General features: G+C 40.1%; 1 protein-coding gene and 1 long non-coding RNA gene across 6 annotated transcripts in view; one reads left to right on the forward strand and one right to left on the reverse strand.

Annotated features, from left to right (window-relative positions):
* Positions 1 to 601: 601 nt before the first annotated feature.
* On the reverse strand, positions 602 to 18,350 carry LOC308565266. Its single transcript, XR_014000018.1, has 3 exons — positions 18,233 to 18,350; positions 17,170 to 17,322; positions 602 to 856 (listed from the first exon to the last, which is right to left on the reverse strand). It is a non-coding gene; the product is annotated as an uncharacterized lncRNA (long non-coding RNA).
* Positions 18,351 to 18,515: 165 nt separating this feature from the next.
* The window catches only part of RAB30 (RAB30, member RAS oncogene family), a 79,113-nt gene continuing 73,290 nt past the window's right edge, over positions 18,516 to 24,338 (forward strand). Inside the window, exon 1 of one of the 5 annotated variants that reach the window (XM_081155179.1) lies at positions 18,516 to 18,727. The gene's annotated coding sequence lies outside the window, so the exon portion shown is untranslated. Of the gene's footprint in view, positions 18,728 to 18,817; positions 19,074 to 19,632; positions 19,654 to 22,473; positions 22,495 to 24,338 lie in introns of those variants that run through there. The other 4 variants (XM_081155180.1, XM_081155181.1, XM_081155177.1 and 1 more) reach the window with 4 other exon arrangements.

Genomic DNA, 24,338 nt, shown 5'->3' on the forward strand with positions numbered 1-24,338 from the left:
TACAGGAATTCAAAATCTCAAGATAAAAATATGGCTCCAGCTAAGTACTGTAATGTCCAAAAAATGAAATGTGTTAGAGTGAAGGAAACTATTGATTATATACAGGCTAACTTGAGAGAGAAGTCTAAAATACATATTTCAGCTCTTGGAATTAAACAAACAAGCAAAAAAATTTCAAGATGGAGGAAGGATTCCCAACACAGTATAAAAAAATATATTCATACTTGTGTATTTTTATGAAACTTAGAGATATGTGTTGAGCTGATTAAGCAGGCTATAGTGAGGTACTGCAGGGGTGGTATCTCTAATCCTTGAGGTGTTCCCAGCGGTGTCTATGAAAAGCTTTGGAAGCCAGAGTGTAAATCAGGGATTCCTGGCATTTTCTCACACTTTACCCATGGGACTTTTACAGACAGATGCATGTAAGTTATCTCATAAAAGTAATCTTTATCTTTCTCAAGTCAGTAAGGTTAATTACCCCTTTTATTGTACATCATGTGCCAGATACCACTAAACAACCTATCTTTCCCTTCTCTGGATTCTTGTCAAACTTTGTTGTATTTGGGTGCACTAACTTCTGTAACAAACAATCTCCACATCTCAATGACTTAACACAGTAAGAGTTTATTTCTGGCTTACATCACAATCCAATACAGGTTGGAGGTGGGGGGAGGAAGGGAGGCCCTTGCACCCAGGGGTTCTGCTGGACCCTCTGAGAGATGATGGAAGAGAACATGGAGAACTTCAAGGGAGACGTTCGTGAGTCAGGCCTGGAGGTGGTGCTCATCGCTTCTGCCCATATCTCGCTAGCCAGAGCACAATAATGTAGCTGCAAGGGAGGTCAGGAAATGCAGTCCTTTTGAGGGCCCAGGAGGAAAAGGAAATGTTTTGGTGAACAACTAGTTAGCCTCTACCACACTAGCCTATTGTGAGGATTAAATGAATTTCTTATAAAGAGTTTAGCTCATCAGCTCTGCACCTCAGTGACGGTTCAAATAGTATCACACTAAACTCTTCTCAGTGAAACAGGTACTGGTATTAATCAGCATTTCAGACTCCAACAGGTTGTTGCTTTCCCCGAATTTCATGGCTAGTAAATAGCAGAGCTGGGATTAAATCTAAGTAGGTCTGACAAGGCCCATTTCCTTAAAAACTAGATGTATTTATTTGAGGCACTCGACAAATTAGGTTATGCCTTGTTATAGACAGGCCCCTCTCTCAAAGGTTCACCTATGCTCACCTCTTCTGATTTCCTGGGAAGTCATGTTGTGCCCTTCCCATTTGTCATTCATAAGTGAATTTCAACCAATCATTGCTAAAGATAGGATTGATTATTCCCACTTTATCGCTGCAAATTCTGTTCCTTAGACCACTGATCTCCAAAGTGGACTGTGCTCACTCTAGAGCAGTGGTTTTTCAACCGGTGTGTCGCAAGAAGTTTTAAAACATGCAATACCTGACTAGTCAGAAGCACTAACCTTGTTTCTGTTAGATTGTCAAATAAAAAAATGACAAGAACCAACACAATAGTTGTCCAGTGTGAATCAATCAAAATTATACCTATATTTTGGTCAGATTGACAAAAAATATGTTTTTCGGTGTGCCACAGAATTTTAGTAATTAGTTTAAACGTGTGCCATGAGGTGAAAAGGGTTGAAATTGCTGCTTTGGAAGTATGCAAGACAATACACTGAGGTGTGGTAAGAATTTTTATAACTCAATATATGTTTGTAATTCATTTAAAAAAATTAACCACTATTAATATGGATTGAACCTGGCATGCCCACACTGTCCCTATACTCGATGCTCATATGCCATGTGAGGTATGAATGGAGGTTCTTTCACTTTCAGCATTTAGTGACATGGAAGTTCAAAAAATGATTTTCACTAAACTAAATCTCACAAAATGAGCAACTGGTTTAAAAAGACTGCTGGAAAAAAACAACTCTGTTAATTGAAGGACAAAAAACAAAAATGCAGAATCTACTTAGTATCAGTACATTATGAGATTAAATACAATGACCTAATCAAATCTGATAAATTGACAAAAACCCCCAAGCTATTATGTAGCCTATTTGAAATATTAATTTGTCCACTATTAATAACAAATACCAAATCCTAAGTATATTTTGCCCTAATATTAAATTTTATTTCAACTTCACTTCATTTCTTAAACTTCCTGCTTTTATCTACATTTCATAATGGGCATCATATGCCAGTAATCTACATATACTAAGGGTGTGTGCCCAAATTAAGTGTAATATAGTAGTTCCCCCTTATCTGTGGGGGATATATTCCAAGACCCCCAGGACATGACTGAAAATACAAATAGTACAGAACCCTATATATACACTATGTTTTTTCCTATACATACATAAAGTTTAATTTATAAATTATGCACAGTAAGAGATTAACAACTGATAAAAAAAAATAGAGCAATTATAACAATATATTGTAATAGTTATGTGAATGTGGTCTCTCTCAAAATATCTTATTGTACTGTACTCCTCCTTCTCCTTGTGATGATGTGAAATGATACAGTGCCTACATGATGAGATGAAGCGAGGTGAATGACAGGCATTGCGATGTGTTAGGCTACTACAGGGGTTATTTGAACACAAGCACTGAGATACTGCGACAGTAGATCTGATAACCAAGAAGGCTATTAACCAACTAATGGGATGGTATCATATACAGCATGGACATGCTGGACAAAGGAATGTTTCACATCCTGGGAGGAATGGAGTGGGAAGGAGCAAGATTTCATCATAGTACTCAGAACAGCCTGCAATTTAAAACTTATGAATTGTTTTTATCTGGAATTTTCCATTTAATATTTTTCAGAGCATGTCTAATGGCAGATAACTGAAACCTTGGAAAATGAAACCACAAATAAGGGGGGACTACAGTACTGACTTAGACAAAGCCTTTCCACCTTCCTCCACTTAAGAGTTCTGGCCTATGAACGCAGCAGTGACTAGTACCTAATGATTGTGCAGTGAGTCAGTTGCAAATATTATTAGGTTCAGTCCAAAAGCCCAAGGAGATACAGATCCTTCTGATGGAGAGAGACATCAGAATATAATGTCCCCCACCGTTTCACCTCAAGTAAATAACATAATCTGGTCTCTCTGGAGACAGTTTTTTTGCAACCATGACAGTTGCTGTGACTATAATGCTAGATCTAAATGGCAGTCATATTGACTTGAGAGATTCTAGAAAGTCTTCCTTCTAACCCCTTTCATTGTGACTTGAGGAAACTCAGAAAGACTATACCTAACTCCTTCTCTACCAGCAAAAGCCCCTACCTCATTCTCGCCTGAAGCCCCACTATTAGCATTTATTCCTGTGAACAGGACTACTTTTAGCACCCCCTCCACCCCGGCCCAAGTTCACCTTCTCCACTGTGTGCTCCTAAGCACCTAGTATAAACCTCAGTAACAGCACTTTGAGTGCACATACTTGCTTGTGTCTGCCTGCTGCTGAATAACATGCCCTGGTAGGGACAATGGCTATCTTATTCACAGGCTTTGGAGTTAGTGCTGACTATATGACCTTAGGCATGAAACTACATACCTCTCTCAGTCTAGGGTCTTATCTACAAAGTAGGAAAATACTTTATAGGCTTTCTGTGAACTTTAAGTGGAAGAATATATTTAAAAATTATTTGGCTCACTGCTATGGTGCCCCAGTCCCAAACCCACACTCCTTCGCTTGAGCCAGTTCTCTGCTAGTTCTTAGGAATGACTGAGAAAATGCTATTCACAAAGATATCTTCCCGAGTCCCTGGCTATGCTGGATGTAAGCTTGGAGTCTGAAGAATAAAAATCAATTTTCTGAAATAACTTAATTTAAAAAAAAGTTATACACACACACACACACACACACACACACATATATGGCCCATTTTAGGTGTTCAACAAAACATGTTCTCTCCCTCCCTCCCAGCCAACAAAATAATACCTTTTGAGTGTATATTAAGTGAAAGAATAATGAACCAATTAATTTATTTTATTTAAGCTCTTATAAAATATGAGTTTTCTGTAAATAATAATAATGTTTCAAGAGTGTTTACTATGTCTCAGGTACTGTGGTATATGCTTTATATATGTTTAAACTTCACAATAATCATATGAAGTAGGTGCTACCTTAATCCCCATTTCATACGTGAGAAAACTGAAGCCTAGTTATTGATCCAACAAGATTAGAATCTGACTCTTGGGCCCATATATATATATATTTAATCTGAACTCTCTTACTTTGCTGGTGAATGTATAACAGAGTCCAACCGCTTTGGGAAAAGATCTGCTTGCTTTTTATAAAACTAAACAGACAGACACTCTATGACCTAGCAATTCAACTCCCTGGCATTTTTTCTTGGGCCCATATTCTAACTGCTGTGTTTACTGTAGAGGAATATTTACGGTTTACCTACCTAATTTTCAGCAGTGCTCAGGGTTAGAACAAAGCTGTGTATATTTGGATTTAGAGCAAACACTGCCTAGGCCTTTCGCAAACACTTCCTGGAGACCGTCCTCTTCCCTCACCCGTAAGACTGTGCCCTCTGAAAAACAATGTGCACAGCAGTGCCAGGAATCAGATCCTTTGAAGTACACAGCCCATGAAATCGACCTCCCTGGGCTTTGGCCCATCAGCCAGCTCTGAGTCAGCTGGCAGGCAAAAGGGACAGAGGCTCAGATGTAATCAGTTTCTGAACAGGCTCAACCACACCACCTCCACCTTCCTCAGCCTTACTTATCCAACCTGATTTCACAAGAAACCTGCTTGCAGGGGAAGGTACCACCTTTCAGAAATGGCCCAGTAACTCCCCTTTAATCCCTCCCTTACTAGCTCCCGCTCCCCACCACAGGGACAGCCACATTTACTATGCAAAAAACAATGGTTTACAATAATAATGCTTGGAAGCTTTGGTAGCGTACTGGAATGTAGTACAGACTTTGGAGTCAAATCAGCCAGAGTTCAAAGCTTTAGCTTTGTAATATTGTTGGACAAACTAATTTCTTGAAATTTCAATTTTCTCATTGACAAATTAGGGATGACAATATTAACAGTATTTTACAGAGTTGTTCTAACTATTGAGAAACTTCTGAATGAAACTTTGCTTACAGGAAGAGATCAAACGTTAGCTGTAATTGTGCAGCCTTGAGTAAGTGAACAAGGGAGACTCACTCTCACACAGAAAGCTTCTGTGTAAATTAAAAAGCCCCTGGCACAGAGTAAGTGCTCAAAACATTAAATTTAATCAAAAAACTGTTTTCCAGTTTAGTAATAATAATAGTAAACAACTCGAGTTTCTTCCATCACAAGCCTGGTGAGATGCAGTCTCGCTGTCATGTATGAAAGGGACACCACTATTTGAGACTAGGTAAACATCTTGTTGGACTGTATTAGGTTTGAGGATTTACTATCAAGGTAAGAGCCATATGTGCTTTAAAAACCTTAGAGTTTACACAGCATTTACTTTACCATTAACCAGTCTGACCCTCACAACTTTATGGGGTAGTTCTCATATCATATTTGGAATTATTTAGAATACAGTTGACCCTTGAACATGGTCCCACTTCATATGTGGATTTTTTCAATTGACCTGTGCAGTTCAAACCTTCATTGTTCAAGGGTCAACTCTTCTGTTGGGAATATCTGTGTGTGGAGAGCTGATTGTAGTTATACTAGAATTTTTCACTGCACAGGAGGTCAGTGCCCCTAGCCCTGGCATTGTTCAAGGATCAACTGTTATTTGTTTTACATGTCATTCTCCTCCACTATGAGACAAGGAAAATTTTTCATCATCTTTTTCTATCCAGATGAAATTTCACTGCTGAGAACACTAGACTGTTTTAAGTGGGTTTCCAAATGGGGAGAGATAAAAATAGAAAGCCAGAGATATGTTACTTACATAAGGTAAGCTTTGGGACAAACCTTAATTTCTTCATCTATAAAACTGAATAATTCCTACTTTAAAAACCTGGAAAAGATAAAGTATGTAATGCTGATCCTTTGGTTGTAGCACATATTAATAAGACCCAAAAGCAAGTTGAATACAATCTTTGCTCCTAAAAAGAAAACTGAACATGACCATTAGTTAATGCTCAGGAAGCATGGCATGATTTTCCCTAATCTATAAAGGACCAAAAAAGGATGGTAGCACTGCAAGTTCATGGAACTATGCTTCTAGGCTGCCTGGAAACCCAGAAATGTTTCCTGGGCTGAGTTCTTCACCTGGGGCACAGGAAGGGATTGTAGAGGGGCTAAAAACATTCCAAATACAGATGTGAAGGTGGTTAGGGTGAGAGGGACTTGGTTGGAGGTGATATCCTAGATAGGTCTATAGCTTTTCTAACATTCTAAGAGGTTCATGGACCCTAAGGACCACTACTTTAGGGCATGAGAAAAATCCCTATTCATTTGACAAACATCTGCCAAACACTACAGAGAGGCACCGTGCTGTCTGTGCCCCCTGAGTGGAAAATAACATGAAAAACAAACATTCTGAATAATTCCAGTAAGTTATGGTATGAAAAACTTTTTCTCCTTTTTGTCATTAAAACAAGCAGGCTCCCTTTATGACATTTGCCTATCTGCTTATCTCAACCACCTGAGAAAGATAGGCATGTATAAAGAGCCTAGCACATAGTAAGCCATCAACCATTAGTTCATTTCCTTTCCAATTTGAGCAGATACATCTTCTCCCTTCTCCCCTTCTTCAGTGCTACTTCTGTTGTTAATTCTCACCCAAGTATATTTTTTCCATTGATTTTTAGACAGAGTGAAAGGGGGGGGAGCGAGAGGGAGAGAGAAAAACATGAATGTGAGAGGGACACATTGATTGGTTGCCTCCCACACGTGGCCCCCCCTCCCCCAACCAGACGGGGCAGGGGATAGAATCTGCAACCCAGGTACTTACCCTTGACCAGGGATTGAACCCAAGACCCTACGGTGCCCGGGCCGATGGTCTAGTCACTGAGCAACACTGACAAAGGCCTTAGTGCAACTTTTAATATTCATCAAAAGATCTTGCTCTAGGAATATGTTATCCAGAAAAGGAGTAGGAGGCATGGTGTGATTACCCTGTATCTGTGTATCCGTAAAGGATGGCAGCACTAAAAAAGTCCTTAAGTCATATAGCTCAAATATCTTACATTGAAGTTCTGGCACATGGAGGTACTAAATGAACAGTGGCTAATAAAAATAAACCAAAAAATTCAAAATTAGAACAACAGGTGCAGACCCAAAGGAAGTGAGAATAGAAATAACACTGGTAAGTTTTTACGTTTCAGTCATAACATGTGAGAACTATAAGGAATATTAGAGTATATACAGTCATTCTGCAAATGAGAAGGCTGAGCATTAGAGAGCTGAATCACTGGTGCCCAGTTCAGATCAGCCTTAACTTTGCAACTTCTGACATCAACTTACATGAATTTTAAAAAAAATTATTGAGAGATGGGGGGGGGGAGACAGAGATATGAATTTGTTGTTCCACTTATTTACCCATTCATTGGTTGATACTGGTATGTGCCCTGACTGGGGACCAAACCCACAACCTTGGTGTATTGGGATGACACTCTAACCAACTGAGCTACCAAGCCAGGGCAACCTGCATGAAATTTTAAGAGATCATAATGACTGGTAGAGTTTGGTTGTTATCCAAGTATGTGTTTCCCCAGTTAAAACTGTAGGACAGAGCTGTGCTCTTCCTCCAGGGAGCATGCCCTCGCCTTTCCTTTGCTGCTCTTCTTCCCCCGCAGGGGAGCATTCCGTAAACTCTAAGGGAAGCAATGAGCAGTGGCGGTTCATTCCTGGCTAACCCCTGAACCTGTTCCCAAGGCTGCTTTTCTGACTCTCCAGTGAGCTGACAGCAGCTCCGTCTTGGCTCACTTCTTTCCCATATTTCTGGAGAGCCAAAGCAGCCCAGCCTAGTCTCTCTCCTGTTGCTTCTATCCTAAGACCTTCCTTGTTTCACTATCCCCGCTTTAATAAATGTACTCTCAAAATAAATTGGAAACTCAGGAAACACACACACACACACACACACACACACACACACACACACACACACGCGCGCGCGCGTGCGCGCGCGCGATTTTACTTGTAGGTGGAGAACACTGAATTCGACTTTGGAATATACTTAATCCAACATTATTTTTATAAATGACGACGTTGAGGCTCAGAAAGGGGAAGTGACTTTTCAAAACAAGTTACTGGCAGTCAGTAGTGTAACGCCAGTTCTGTATCTTCAGATAAAGACAGATCAAACTTTACACGAAGGTGAGCCCTCTTTACGGCTCATCTCCTTTCTTTGGTGCCCCCTATCTTTGAGAACCCGGGGCTCTCACTACTACTCAAAACACAAAACACACTACCCGTATCAGTGCATGCACATTGTTTGGAACACACTGTCAGGCCCTAATCTCCAACTCCATCCACTGACCCCTTCCTCTTTCTAGCCTAACACACACATACTACATACACTACATGCACCCTTTACCTATTATGAATATTATTTTCAACAGCTTGATTTACAAATTAAGGTGCAGATGACTAACAATGGTGTAATGATTTAGCGCCCCCCTTGGATATCTATATTTCTATAGAGGCTTATAAGAAAAGGTACTGTCCCAAATACCTTTTCTGAATAAGGAAAAGTTGTACATGAAACATTCACACATTACTTTTTGAAAAAATTTTTACCACAAAAAAATTATAAAAGGGGCAGCACAGAAAATTTTGGGGGGTAATGGACTGTTCCATATCTTGACTGTGGTGATTATATAACTCTATAAACTTGTTAAAACTCATAGAATTATATTCAAAAGAGTCTTATTGCATTAAAAGTTTAAAAATAACTGAACAATTTTTAGAGGGGGAAGTAATTTCATAGCCCATTAATATCCCTTAGTTTTCTTGCCCAGAGGCAATAGTGGTTATAAAAAATGACATTACAATGGTGAAAATTTGGTCACGGAGGGAGACTTATTAGGGAGATATTTCTGGAAATGATGGTTGTTAGTGCTCTTGCACCAGGAAATCTCCTACTCCACTACAATATATTATACTGAAGCTTTTTGGGGGGCTTACAGATCTATTTCCTACCTTCACCTTCCCCCAAGACTGTTAGCCTCCTAAGGGCATGTTTGTTTAGTTATCTTGGTGTCCCCAGAATCTACCTAGTATATCTGACACCTAGTGGATACTCAACGAATATCTGCTGAAGAAACACAAGTCCTACTTTAAGCACAGAAGGAAATGTGAAAATAAATATGGTATATTTACTGCTCTCAAAGGAACTTAACAACTTAGTGGCTATGTATTTGCAATGTAGTTAACAGTATAAAAATGTAAGTGGAAAATAAGAGGGCAGAGGTAGGGAAAGATTAAGTGTAGGCTGATTATGGAAACCTTCAACCTATCTTAATGTTCTGTTATGAACATTAGTGCTATAGTGTGCAACAGAAGACCCTTTAATATCCCTTGAGAGGGCTGTGGCTGATGAAAAATCTTTTACTGGGTAACAGGAAAAATAGACCAGAAGGAGGTAGTCTATCTAAAAACGCTTTACCTAATTGAAGAGTATATATGTATTTTTTAAAGAAATCAAGGATGGAACAGCTTTTGACAAACCTGCATCATCTTGAAATCTGTTACATAAAGAGCCAGGTCCCAAAGGAAAACAGTAATTAATGTCACCAAAAACAAAGTCATTCGAGTCATTCTGCAGGGTTCCTTTAGAAAATAAACTGTTACAGTAATGGCTTTATGGTCATGGCATTAAAATGCATAAAGGCATAATGCCCAGCAATCAGTAAATATTTTATCCTCAAATATCATGGTTTTCTCTGCACTGGGAATCAAGGATTACGTTTCCTGTCCAAGCCTTGGACTTCACTAAGCAATGTTCTATTTCCCTCATTGTCTGAAACAAGTCTACTTCACTAGCACAAAATCTGTCACAAAAGAATTAGGTGGTAAGAGGTGATATCAGTTACTATTTAAAGGATTAAACAGTAATTTTTATAATTTAGCAACTTGCTTATCCATTAAACAATTGCTGCATCTCTACTGTGTATGTGCCAGCCAGAAGAGTGTATTATCTACAGGTAGCATCACCTGGCTGCCAAAGGCAGCTTACTGGTTCATGAGCCAGTCATTTTGCAACTTTGTGCTAAAAAAGAGCTAGAAGGTAGAATCAAGTTGTTTTTTTAGACATGGTAATTAGCTTTGGGGGAGCACTGTGAATTTTAAAGGTGGTTTTCTAGTTCTCTACATTGGCCCACAATTAGTCACTGGCTCTACACCTTTTCCAGGTCAAGTACTAAATGATGCAGCATGTCCATATTTTCAAAATATAAAATTGTCTCATGTGGCCTGCATAAGAACAAGTTAAAGAATACTGAAAATTAAAATTGTTCTGTAAAGTCTGGGGCACACTGTGTTTATGCTTCTGAGTACCAAATCACCTAGATGCCTACTGTGTAAAGGGAGTAACTACAGGTGAACAATTCCTTATCCTAAACTCTGGCGACCAGGTGTGATGCAGAATTCAGAAATCCCTGGCATTTAGAACGGCAATGGTCCATATACTGTGTTATAAAACGTCCCCAGCAGGGTCTATGTCAGCACACTGGTATCAAACAATATTTCTGCAGTGAAGTGAATGCTCACACCTAGTAGCATGGGTAAAGCCTAAATAGCTTCATGTCAGCACAGATCAGGCCAAGTTATACTTCCCAGCTGCCCAATTTCCTCATCTGTAAAACAAAAGTTCTGTTTAACTTCAAGCTGTGAATTGACAAACATTATGATACACTAATTTAGAGGTATCAGTCTAGTATGCCCCTTGTGGATCAAAAGGGCTTAAAAGTCACTATCCACTTTAACATGTTTTTCAGTCCAAACATTGTTTTTGTTTAAACTGTTTTAGAGCCTTCTATATAAGCTGTGGACACAAACTCACTGATGTTGGTGAGGGGTGGAGGGGGAGAAGAGCCATTAGATCCTTTCAGCTATAAACACAAACCCCAGAAACCTTGGAATGTTTTCCGAGTGTAAAAAAAACGAAAAGATACCAAGGACACTGTGAAGGCAGAGCAGAGCAAATTGCATGAACCCAGCTTATCTTATTTTTTAAAACGTGCTTTAAATAGTTATGGAACTTTTTTCACCTTTCGATCTGTTTCATATGGCTGTTTTATCTCTTGGGGAAATGTGGGGGAAAGACCACAACATATTTGTATAGTCTTGGCCAGATGGGAGATACTTAGTCTAGGACATTTACTTTCTCATTTCCCCTAAAAGATACTAGTAGCAGTTCTTGTATAGATTTTAATAGCCAACCTGGATTCTGTTCTTTGATTTTAGAGAGGGAAAGAGAGAAACATCGATTTCGTTATTTCACCTATCTATACATTGGTTGATCCTTGTATGTGCCCTGACTGGGGAGGGAACCCACAATCTTGGTGTATTCGGAGGACGCTCTAACCAACTGAGCTACCCAGCCAGGGCATGCGTTCTAGTCTTAATTCCTCTACTTGTTAATGGCTAACCTTGAGCAGATTTGTGCCTTGATTTAAAAATGGAGGTGATGCCCAGCCAGTGTGGCTCAGCGGTTGAGCATTGACCTATGACCCGAATCATGGTTCGATTCCTCATCATGGCACATGCTGGGGTTGTGGGCTCAATACCCGGGGGGGGGGGGCGTGCAGGAGGCAGTCGATCAGTGACTTTCATCATTGATGTTTCTGTCTCCCTCACCCTCTCTCTGAAATCAATAAAAATATATTAAAAAAAAAAAGGTGGTGATGCCCTGGATGGTTTTGCTCAGTGGTCTGAGTTGGCCTGTGGATCAAAGGGTCCCAGGTTCAATTCCTGGTCAATGGCATGTACCTAGGTTATAGGTTCAATCCCCCAGCAGGGGTCTGGTTAGGGCCCAAGAGGAAGGCAACTAATTCATGTCTCTCTCCTGCAGATGTTTCTCTCCCCTCCCTCCCTTCAAAAAAAAAAATCAATGGAAGAAATATCCTCGGGAGAGAATTTAAAAAATGGAGGTGATTATTACTCTATGTACTGTTGGATGAAAATGGCAGGTAAAAATATACTTATGGCAGTACTTATTAGCTTTCTGTTATGAGGAAAATATCCCATTTACTTACTGAATGTCTAGTAAGAGGTTTCTTACTTTCCACAGCTTTAGGTAGGTTAATGCTGAAATGTTTGAGCCAGCTACAATGCACACATACACACAAAAACCTTCCCCCAAGGAGCTTACTCAGCAGTAGGACCACTTGAAGATGTTTGCCCTACCTTTTAATTCTATCTAGGACACAATGGGTTACAACCCCTCCAATCTGTTCGTCTATACAGCAAATAAAGCATTTAGTCCCAACTCTAGTATTCCCTTTTTCATGTTGTACCTTGATGAATTTAATGTTCTCAAAAAAGTGTTAACCCCTTGTAGAAAAGGTCCATTCATTCATCCTGTTATTGAGCTCTTACTGTATAGTGGATATAGACAAGCTTGGATGTTAAACACACACTTTGTGACCACAGTAAAGCAGCCTCTTTCTCTGCCTGCTCCTAATGAAACAAAAGGAGATAATTTAGAACTTTCTAAATAGAAAATATCTGTGTCTTCATCATGAGAAATTCCTTAAATCCACTTTATGGTATAATTTGATTTTGAATTATATGAGGCAAGGTATCACAAGTTTTTTCAGTGTGCAGGTCTCTGTTCTTAATCAGGCCATAGATAAAACAGTGAAAAAGAGAAAGTTCCTGTTGTTAAAAAAATTAACCAGGGTTGTGAATCAGTAGTTCATAGAATTCAGGGGTCTGTGAACTTGGATGGGGAAAAAAAATTTCTATTTTCAGTAACTTCTATTAAAATTTGAACGTAGGCAACAGACCATAGTAGTATTAACAGCAAATGTTATAGACAACTTGAAATATTTGTTCACCACTGTTGAAATTACAGTAATTATAGCCAGTGCTACATCTTAACTAATGAGTTAATAAAGCATACATATTTATCAAAAATTTAAAATTTTTGATATTTCATTATTGGTTCCTTTTATAACCCAACACACTGTACTTCATTAAAAATTTCTTTTGAAATTGATACTAAAAAGGTTGAGTGTAATTGTCTTAAGGGTCTAGTCACTGTTGTATCCCCAGAGCCTTGTACTTGGTAATTACTCCATACTTACAGAATGAAAGGATTTAGAACTGGCTGAAACTGCACCCCTCCAAATACTGACTCTTTGGATGTCTATAATACATTAGGGTTCCTCATTCAAAAATGTATTTTAATCAAATGCCTTATATGAAGACATGCATGGATCCTATAACTTGTTCATTTACCTAAGAAAACTATGATACACCTTTGCCAAGCAGTCCTTGCTCATGTGATTGGATTACATTCTGCACTGAATATATGTACACAGAAACATTTAAAAATATTTGGCATCTGCCCTGGCTAGTGTGGCTCAGCGTCAGCCTGCACATTGAAAGGTTGAGGGTTTGATTCCCAGTCAAGGGCACATACCTGGATTGCAGGTTCAATCCAGGGCCAACTGTGAGAGGCAACCAACTGATGTCTCTCTCAGGTCAGTATTCTCTCTACCTCCTTCCCCTCCCCTCTAAAAATCAATGGAAAAAATCTCCTTGGGTGAGGATTAATAAAAATAAATAAATACGCATCTGTCTTGAAATTTCAGCAAAAATAAGATGTACTGAGCACAATGGAAAGAAGACTGAATTAGGAACACCAGAAGAGAGGTGGGCTTACATTTTGAGGCCTGACTTTGGTAAATTATTTTACCTTGGTGCTTTCCAGTCAAATTAGGTGGAATCACCTAGTGAGATTATTAAATGTCTATATTCATGAATATATTGTTTATGTTCATATATTCTTGCAAATAAATTTTTTCTAGTGCCACCTCAATCATCCAAGCCTGTAAAAAGTGAGAAAAATCATAGGATAAAGAGGGCAGGCTTTTCTGGTTAATCATTAACTACAGACATTTGGATTTCAAATCTTGACTTTGGGATATTTACTGCATTTACTTTTAGTGGTGTATTAAAGCCAGAAGCTAAAATTATGCCAATTTGCTACAAACACAACAGTGGGTCAACTAAACAAGCCTAGAAAACATGTTTTCTTTTCCTGAACATTAACTCAAAGTAAAATGCTTAAAATGTGAAATACTAAAAAATTTATGGAATGAGTTAAGGAACTCCCTTAAGGAAACTCCAACTGCTGAACCTTGTATGGCATTCTCATCTGTATGTCCACTTACACAAATGTACACTGCAAAAGACATTTAACTCCATGTAAGGTGAGGCCTGAAAAGGTATCTTTTGGTAAAGGTGTTTCTCTTCCCCGCCTCTTAAGCTTGCTTGTCTCCACTGTGATCAGGTTAGAATAATTTTTAATGTAACTGCTGGGTCTACATCACCTTTGGGTTGCTGGCATTTCATTTCTGAGACAGCTAAGAAAGTTGACTCTTATTTCAGAAGAGAGATGCAGAAAGGCAGACAACAGATAGCTGTTTTCTCAAATTTCATAGCTTGGAACATGAAAGCATTTAGAACTGGGTAAGGCATAAAACAATTCTAACATTTTTCATAATTTAGAAGATCATTTTCTATCAGAGAACTAACTACAGTGATCCTCAATTAAGATAGGGCCTGATTTTCATAATCAACTGTGGGGCTTTTTCAAGCTACACAGGTACATAAGCAAAATCTGTTATTGTTAATTTTTTAACTTCAGCCATCCTAGGTATTATAATCATCTCTTAGTAACACAACTCAGTAATGGGAATTTTATATTCCTTATGTGGTAAGGGCTGAAAAGAATTGTTGTTGCTATCATAGGAAGGAATGAAACTGTATTTGGTAAGAGCTTAGTCATGCAAGTTTGATTTATCAACAAATTGTTGAAAGGGTACGCCTGAGGTAATCCCTGTCCTGCCCTTGGGATCCTAACTACTTTGGGACTGCCTCCTAAAAACTTACACACAGAGCGGGCACCTGTTCCAAAGCCCTCTGCTAAGTGCTTTACACAGATCAGTGTTTAATCCTCTCCCACACTCAGAGGCTACATCACTGAGGCTTAGAATACTACTAATTCCTGTGAAACTGTACAAGGCATTCAAGGTACATTTCAAACTGAAGTAGAAACCCAGGTTACCGATTTTATTCTCCAAAGCACTAGTCAGTCTTCATTTACCATCTCCAAAAGGACCACCCTCCTCCAAAGAGAGACCCCTTAAGTGTCTAAATCTTGGGGCTGCTCTAAAAATTTTAAATGCTTGTTCTCTCAAATCTTGTCTTTACTCTTTAGCAGATATGGGTAAAGAATTCTATAGGATTTTGAATGTAAAAACCCCAAATTCAGTGAGTCAAATCTGGAGCTCAAAAAGATACTATATTACATATCATGTACCCAAATATCAAGAATACTAAGATAACATCAATAATTTTTAAAACTTAGGATTTAGGGAAAGGAGTTATGAAAAAAATTATTTTCAGAAAGTTCTAGTATCTGGCTGCCTCTGTTTACAGACTTGTTTCTTTTAAATATCTGTATAGCTTTACCATAATTCTGTGGTAGCACTAACCTCTTACCAGATTAAGTGTCACCACTTCCTTAGCATTAGACTAAACCCTTACTCTAAGAAATATCCAGGTAAGTCAAGATATTTTGGTATTCTCAAGGCTAAAACTGATCTTCTTTTCCCTCCCTCCCCAACTACCAAGTATAAATTGATCCCTAGGTGATTTCCTCATTTACACATTTTCATTTATGGGTATAATTAGTAATAAATCTAAAATCTCTCAAAACTTATTACCAGTGTAACAAACCACTAAAAACAAATATGGATGTGAAGGACTACTCTACCCCACCACTGTACAGTCACCTATAGTTTTAAAAATACAAAATAGCTGGTTTTAACCCTGGATAATTTTGCCGAGGTAGGTTGGCAATAACTATGTATTTTTAGAGTTCTATAGGTGATCCTGACACTTAACCCTGTTGAAAAAAACCCTTGCTCTAACAGCAACTGATTCAATACAATACTCTTTACGAGCTACCTATAATTATAATAAAAATCAATGTCCTAATTTTCTTTTAAAATTTTTCCCCATCATTTATCCTCCCTAATTTTCTTTAGAGAGATGGAAAAAAAGTAGGTTTCTATATCTACTTAAGGCATTCCTAATTCTACTCCTCAAGTTTTCCAAACCCAGTGTCTTCTCTGGGATACTGAGGTTATGTTTTAGAAGCGGACATCATCAACTCAACTATTAGTTTTGAAAATAAAATTTCTAAAAACACAGTATAGATTTTTTCCCCCCAGGAGGTAAGGGATAACCCATGGAGTCTTTTTGTTGACATTAGCTAGATCTGTTTCATTTCTTTATAGTTAGATGTCCATTGGATATAAGGTTGGAAAAACTTCAAACTACCCAAACACATGACAAATTATAGAAATCAGTGCATTACATCGGTCTCACTTCTCACACACAAGGTTTCCAAGAAATCTGTTGGTGTTTCTTCCCCATACAAATTTGTCTTCCATAGTAACTCAAATTGAGATTGTTATTGCTTATATAAAGAAACATAAAATGAACAAAATTCACTATGCTTTTGTATAAGACACAAAAACATCCTAAATAACCAAACCCTAAAAGTAATTTAAAAGTTTGAAACTAAGCCTAAATGTAAACCTGTCTAGTCTATTTCATGTCAATTAAGCTTAAACACTTCTAGAGTTATACTGAAGGTCAGAAGTAGTAAACACTATTCCTTTTCCTATACTTACCACCATTACTTGCAAAAATATTGAGTAACAGAATTATTTGCTTGAGCCCTGTCCATTGTTACAGTCATGGATAAATGAAACCAATACATATTACCTTTTTTTAAAAATAAAACAAAGCCATTCATCTTGTGACTTGTTCCCAGAAACGTGACATATAAAATCACTCTTCATAAAACTGTTTTTGTAATTAACATTTGTATACATTTAAGAGACTATTTCTACCATGTTTATCGTTTGTAATAATTGTGCCTAGCCTTTCTTCCATAAGATAATTCGTTTATCAGCTACAGTTTTATTAACTCCTAACAGGTGAAGTGCATACCTTGCTGACCCCAAATAACTAGTTAATTTTGTTTTCAGAGTAAGGTGCAAAAGGCAGGAAGAAAAACAGCACAAAGCACATCAGCATTTTTAACCCTTCAGACACCCTCAGGAGGAAAAGAAAGTTCCCATCTTTCCATAGTGTAGACAGACTCTGAAAAATAAACACAGAGCATTGTTTTAGTAACACGATTGATAGCACAGTTCATTTGAGATACTAGAAGATATAACTTAGACCAGTGACTTTGGTTTCAGTTACTTAGATTAAAAAAAAATTAATTGTTAAAGTAGTTGTAAATATGGAGTACTGCAAATTTAAGTAAGTTGGTGACCCATGCTTATGAATATCCCATCTCCGCAGTATTTTAGCGTATACTCCAGGTTTACCCAAGAACCCGTGCTACTCGGGGAACCGATCGCCAGCCTTAAAGAATATCCCCCCTCCAACATCTCCCTGCTTCTGCTGGCAGGTATGAACATGTCATTTTAACCCTGGTCGGTTTCGCCTTTAGGCCTCTCCCTATATTTTCTGAATTGTGGTGCCAAAGCCCAGCCCGTCCCTTCGCAGCTTGTCCTGCCTTCCAACATCGATTTCTTTAGACCCTTTTGCAAATCAGTCTGTATGAAAAACCAACGAGGGTTCGAAACCTTCAGAAGGGGTGTAAGGAAGGATGGAAAATAAACGAAGGAGTTAAAAATAAATGTGCAGGGCAACAGCCCAATTCCGTGGGTGGAAGCTTTTTCCGACCACAGGAGAGAAGGTCGCCGCCTGGGGTCCCCGCACCCCAACAAAGATATTAACCACCCCGACTGTCCTGTTAAAGGGTCTAAATGATGCTGCGAATCCAGAATTGAACTGACTCCCTCAGGATCTTACTTAGAAAATGAAACAAGAGGTTTAGGGGGCCTATGCAACCCCCGCAGCACCACAGCGAGGATGAGGCCCACTCGACCTCTGGATGCCGCCTCCAGCCAGACCCGCCCTACATCTGTCCCCAGGTGAAGGCTCCAACCCGCCCTCCCCCCGGTTCCCAGGTCCCAGTCCCGGATCTCCTACACCTCACCGTCCCCACGACACTGCCACTCGGCTCCCGAGCTTCCTAAAACCTCAGCGAGCTCCGCAGAATCTTCCCAGCACTCCTAACATGGCGGCCGAGCTTCCCTCGCTCCCTGCGCTCGCTCGGGGCGCGTCCGACCCCGGCGCATTTTGGGTATTGTAGTTCCAGCTATAGCCTCGGGGTCCCGGCCAGGCTGTAAAGAAGACTACAATTCCCAGAATGCAGCGCGCCTGAGCATGGCTATTGGGGCCTTTTGGACAGAGGGATGATGTCATTGCAAAAACCCCACTGCATTCATTGTGCCACGGTCTATCCACCCCCCTGCTGCTGGGCTTGTGATTGCCGCTTGCTCCAGCTGAGCTAAGAGTAGCAGCGGCATCAGGGCAGGGACTGACTCCAGCCCTTGGACTTAAGACATCGCACCACCTCACGTGGCGTGCGTGACTCATTCGCACATCATTTCTGTTTATGCCTGGGGTGGGGAGAACTATCCCAAACCAGGTGAGTTGAAGTGTTTTATTCCAATGGTTCTCCCAAGTTACTCCTCCCGCTTAATTTTCAAGGCTTTCTTTTGGGAAGATGGGGGGCGGGAGGGTTGGGAGGTGCTCGCAAGCTCTGCTAAGCGAAGAGCTCTGTGCAATTTGGGTCACTGCAAAGAACAACTCCAGCAACCTTCCCCCGCGGGAGGACCGATTCCTGCCAATGCTCCAGTCGCAACTCCCCTCAGCCTTCTTGAAGCCGAGCGAGGGGGCTGGGCCGGGGGAGGCGCCGGGAAGCGCTCTTGGAGAGTCAGAAGGAGGCAGAGGTGGGGGACTGCAGCCCCGTCACGACCGGCCCGAATGCCGAGGTTTGAGCAGGAAGGGGCGACGCGTGGGGCGACGCGGAGACAGGGATTTCGCGTGGTCGCGCTACTTTAGAACCTTTCTGGGCGGCTTGGCGAGCACGCGCGCTTCGCGTTTAACGCGAGCTCGCTTCTTCCGAGGAGGCTAAGTTTTGCGGGCTCTGTTTTGTACGCGTGCCTCCGCCGTTCGCCTCGCCTTTTCCGCGGGTTGAGGTGACAGTGTCCTTTAACGTGCCACTGCTCCGTGCCCGTCAGGGACATTTCACGTGTCTCGGGGAAGAAGCTGCTCGTCGGCTGCCGGAAGCAGCGTTTCTGGGAAGCGTTCTTTGCCCGACTGCAGGATGTCAGGATTGTTTGGGAGCGGGGCTGACGGATTTGCGCTTGTGCGAGTGTTTTAGATTACATTGCAATAGGCTCCTCGCCCCTGGCGGTGGTACCGAAATGAGCCGCCGTTTCCCGAGGCACAGTCACCGGGCACAGATAACGGTCTGGAGAAGGGATCATTAAGGAAGCCCGGGTCCATTGTACCGCGTCAGGGGAGGGAAAGTTAGCGGCACTGTTAACCTTCATTTGCCATTACTGAGAGGTACCCGTGAAAGAGGGATCCCGGCCAAGGAAACCAAGGAGCCTAGTAGTGGGTTTTGTTTTTTTTGTTTTTTTTTTGGTTTTTCTTCTTAAAGGTACTGACACATTTAGCAGAAGGCATTCTGACTCGTGTGATATTGGCTCTCTTGTAAGTTATTAGGATGATTGGTGCAATAAATATGTTACTTGGAGATAAACAACTGGCTGACTCAAGAACAGATGGGGCCAATCTTAGCTGAGAGATCTACAACCTTGGAAATGAATGGATGTGGGGTCAACCACACCCCCAGCTTAGAATGTCAAAAGAAGGAGAAATGCCAGTACTTTATGCTTAACTCTAAAATGCCAAATTTTTTTTTTATAGTCAAGTCAGGCGTTGGGGGGAAGTCTTTTACTGTTTGTCTTCTGCTGCTGAATAGATTTTGTTCATTTTTAATTCAGACCCTTAGATCTCCAAAGTTACAGCTGGGTGATGCTTCGTTTCATGCTGCTTGTTACTGAATGCAAAAGACAATCCATTGTATGGGCTTTGTAGTAGAGTGATTTATTGGAATGCAATGAGCAGCTTTTGGATTTGGGAGAAGATGGACTGCCTGGCTTTGCCTCTTTCTCTGTCTCTCTGTTGCTTACTGTCTGCTTTTTGGGGGCACCTTACCCTTTTCTCCCCAACCTTCCTTTCCCTACCCTTCTACCTCTCTTGAAGTTCTTTCAGTTTCTTTTCCTGTTTCTCCATTTGCAATTCTCATTTTTCCTCTGTGTTTCAGAATCTCCCTTATCACCAGTATATCATATCTATTTCTTTAAGTCTCTTTCCAATCTCTGATTACCCTCCCCATCCCTTCTTTACCTCCCCCAGAAACTCCAGGCTGCATGGAGACATTGTGAATATTTATTCCACAGAGTTCTCTTTGAGGAGGCTTTGTCTTTTCCTTTTCTTGGCAGAATGAACAACAATGAGCCTGACCCTTTGGCCTGGTTTGTGGCTTCTGTGACAGACATAACTTGGCCCTGGGCAGCATGTGAACAATGAAATGTTGCAGTAGAGCGCATGCCAGCTGTATTGCTACCTGTATTAAGAACTGCCAGTGGGTTAGCAAGGTTTTAAAATGCTTTACATGGAATGTTCTCATGATTCCAAAGAATAAGTAGATTTCAAATGGCTTTTGCCTCATTTAATACGTTTTTTCTCTTATTCCTGCTCCAGTAAGTAATGGGAAGGCCCCCTCCCTCCTCTGTTGATTGCTGAAGAGCACCATCCAGGTGGCAAACTGCCTTTCGGTGGGGGGGAGGGCACCTTGAGCAAAAACATCTTTCTCTCCTGTGGTTTTTTTCTCCATTCTGGATGAAAGAAGTTTGTTATTTTATACTCCTCTCTTAAGAAGAATGGTGTGGTGGTAGTTATATTCATTTGTTTAACATTAGTGCTTCTCTAGGCATGGAAAGTCTAATGTCTGTCTAGAGGCAACTAGTGTGACAAGCAAATTCAGAAACTGTCATCCTAGACCTCTCTATCACTACCTTCTCATTTCTAGTATTCTTCTAAGATGCTCCCTCTCCCAACCACACTTTTTAGTGTTTTAAGGAGGAGAAATGCTATCTCTGTGACCTTGAATAACTATGCATTCTTTCTGTCTCCGTTTACATATTTGCAAATGGATAATGATCTTTGCCCCTTGGTTTACCTGTCCTCATGTCATAGCTTGCTGCAGCCTGGCCCCAGCCTATCATTCTAACAACAGATAGTAATTGAGCAGCCGCTTGTTCTAAGGACTGTGGATGCATCGGTGGAAAGAGAAGCTTCTTTTGCCCTCATGGAGTTTATATTCTAACAGGGAAGACAATCATTGGGCAAGTTATTGGGAGCGTGATGAATGTTATTGACAAAGGGGGATGTATTACAAGGTGGAATAGGAGTGCCTAAATGGTGCTCTCCCCTTGTCCCAAGGAGGTAGGGAAAGTCTCCTGTAGAAGGTGACATTTCAAGAGACTTGAGTGAGTGCAAATACTTTAGGATGGCAATGGGAGGTTCAACTACATATGTAGAAAGATATTAAAAACATCATTGTGGCTGTTAAGTGGAGAAGAGATTGGAGAGAACTGACCAAACTGAATGTGTGAAGACCAAGCAGTAAGTCATTTTTGTCGTCTGCATAAGTGATGGTGGCTTGGATCTAAGGTGGTGGCAGAGGGCTTGGAGAGAAGGGAAGAGATTAGAGAGACACAAAGTTTGAAGATTATAATTGATAAAATTGTAGATTGATTGGATGGGGGAATAAGGAGAAGAGTCACGGTGACTTGAGTTCTTTCTTGAGCCACTGGGTATGCCCTTTACAGAGAACGAGAACACTGGCGGGGGCCAGATTTTTGTTTGCTTTTTTCAAGGAGTGACTTTCGGATACATTGAGTTAGAAGTTCCAGGAATACATCTAAGATCTTTCTCTCACCCTGTCTGCACGTATGATGCAGCACAGTGGAACAGAAGAGAGCTCTGGTGAGAGCTCTTTCGAAGACCAGGCACTACCTCTTTATTAGCTGTATGATGTGGGACATGCCATATTCTTTTTCTGACCTTTAGTTTCCTCGTTCGTAAAATATATGTATTCCACAATTTATACTGATCACCAGGCCTGTGTGCACTGTGCTAGGAAGATACCATTGCATAAGATAGTGTTTGCTTTGGAAGAGTTTGCTCAGGTGAGGGAGAAAGGTAAATAATCACATACAGAGAGGTATGAGGGCTTTGGTAGGAGAGCACATCCCAGAGAGAGGCTTCCATTCTTCTTTCCTGGGGGAAGGGATAGTATCCACAAAGTGGCTGGTGACCTTTGACCTGAGACAGAAGGTAAGAAAGAACTCTTCAGACTGTGTCCCAGGCACTTAATAGAGTACCCTGCATAAGTTAGGGACTCTCTGAGTATTTGTTGATTGAGTGAACTAACCTAGGCCACTAAGGGCCCATTCAAAAGCAGGAAATATCAACATGTTGGAAGAGGCCAATTAGTAATGCAAATGTCAAAAGTGAAATGCTTTTAACACATCCATTAACTTCTATTACTGAGACCTGAAGACTTTGAGATGTTTTGTAGATGTGTGGGGAAATTCAGAAATATTGCAGATCTGGTTTTCTTTTGATCTGCACTTCCTTTATTTGTTAGTTTCTCAAAAATAATGTTAACTGTGTATAGTTCCCTAAACCAATGGGCCTTAGACTGTTGAATTTTATAGATAAGTAAAAGTTAAAAAAAAGATAAAATGGGGGGGGGCTAAGCTATTGACAGTGGTTACTTTTCTATAGTAAAGATATTTTTAAAATGTCCCTTTTCACTTTATCTCATAAAGGACATTTAATATCAAAAGTTGTAGGAAGAGCATAATTTTAAAATTAAAAATATATTCAGCTTTATAAAAATTATTTACATTTTCTTTATTTTCTCACTTTGTTGAAGAATACTTAAAAGAAGACAATAAAAACACTGAAATTATAATAATTTATGGAACCATTGCCTTATGTTCTTCTCTGTGATGCAAATTTAACCCATATCCAAATGAGAGCGTTTCCAAGTATGGAAGAATTTTATATGGACCGTAGATCATTTATCTTCAGTTTTTTCTCCATAAGAATCCAACCTTTAAAAAGTGGATGGGCCTCTGCAAAGTTAGTCTAAGGTAGGGGTTCTTAACTTGTCCCTGGAGGATCCTCAGAGCGACCATGAACCCCTGAGATCATATATTAAAGAGTATGTGTGTGTGTGTGTGTGTGTGTGTGACAGAGAGAGAGAGAGAGAGAGAGAGAGAGAGAGAGAGAGTTCATATATGCATATACATGTTTTTCTATCACTACATGTGTGTCCTTGGACAAGTTACTTAACTTCTCTGAACCTTGTTTCTTTGCCAAGATTGTTGTGAGGGTTAAATGAATTACTATATTTCAAAAGTCTGGCACTATGCCTGGTATAGCTGGTGCTCATGGTAGCTGTTTTTAACATTAAATGTATTTATTGTTTTAAATATTTTATTTATTGACTGATGCTTGCTTTGTGCCCACAGTGACGATGAATAAAAGATACCTTAATGTAACTAGAAAACCTGATGCAATGTAAAGTACACAACATCATTGCTGTAGAATTCTTGCCAGAAATGTTTAACCTAAATCTAATCATGAGGAAATAATCAGGCAAATCCAGATTGTGGGACATACTGAAAAACAGCTGGCCTGTGGTCTTTGAAAATGTCAATGTCATGAAAGACAAAACAAAATAAAACACAATGTATGGGTGACTGATCTAGACTAAAGGAGGCTAAAGAGTTGTGACAACCAACTGCAACATGTAACCCTTGGTTGAATACTGAACTTAAAAAAAAAAGCTATAAAGGACATTTTGGGGACAATAGGGGAAATTTGAATGGGAGCTGCCTATTAGATAATCGGTTAGTTTTCTTGAATGTCTACATAGCCTGACATGTTGTGGGTCTTGGTGTCTAGATCGGTGACCATCCCTGAATGTTGTCTTTAGGAATGTTACAGCAAAGCTAGAAGACATTCCGGGCTGCTTCAGAAGGTAGTGATTTTCTTGGTCACTACAAGTATTTAATCAGCCTATGTGCTGGAATGCCATTTGTTGGGGATATTGTAAGTGACCTTTATGTCCTTTCTAAACACGATCCTGTCTAGTCTATAAGAATGCA

Source organism: Miniopterus schreibersii (assembly GCF_964146895.1).
Source record: "Miniopterus schreibersii genome assembly, chromosome: 12".
Lineage (NCBI taxonomy): Eukaryota > Metazoa > Chordata > Mammalia > Chiroptera > Miniopteridae > Miniopterus > Miniopterus schreibersii.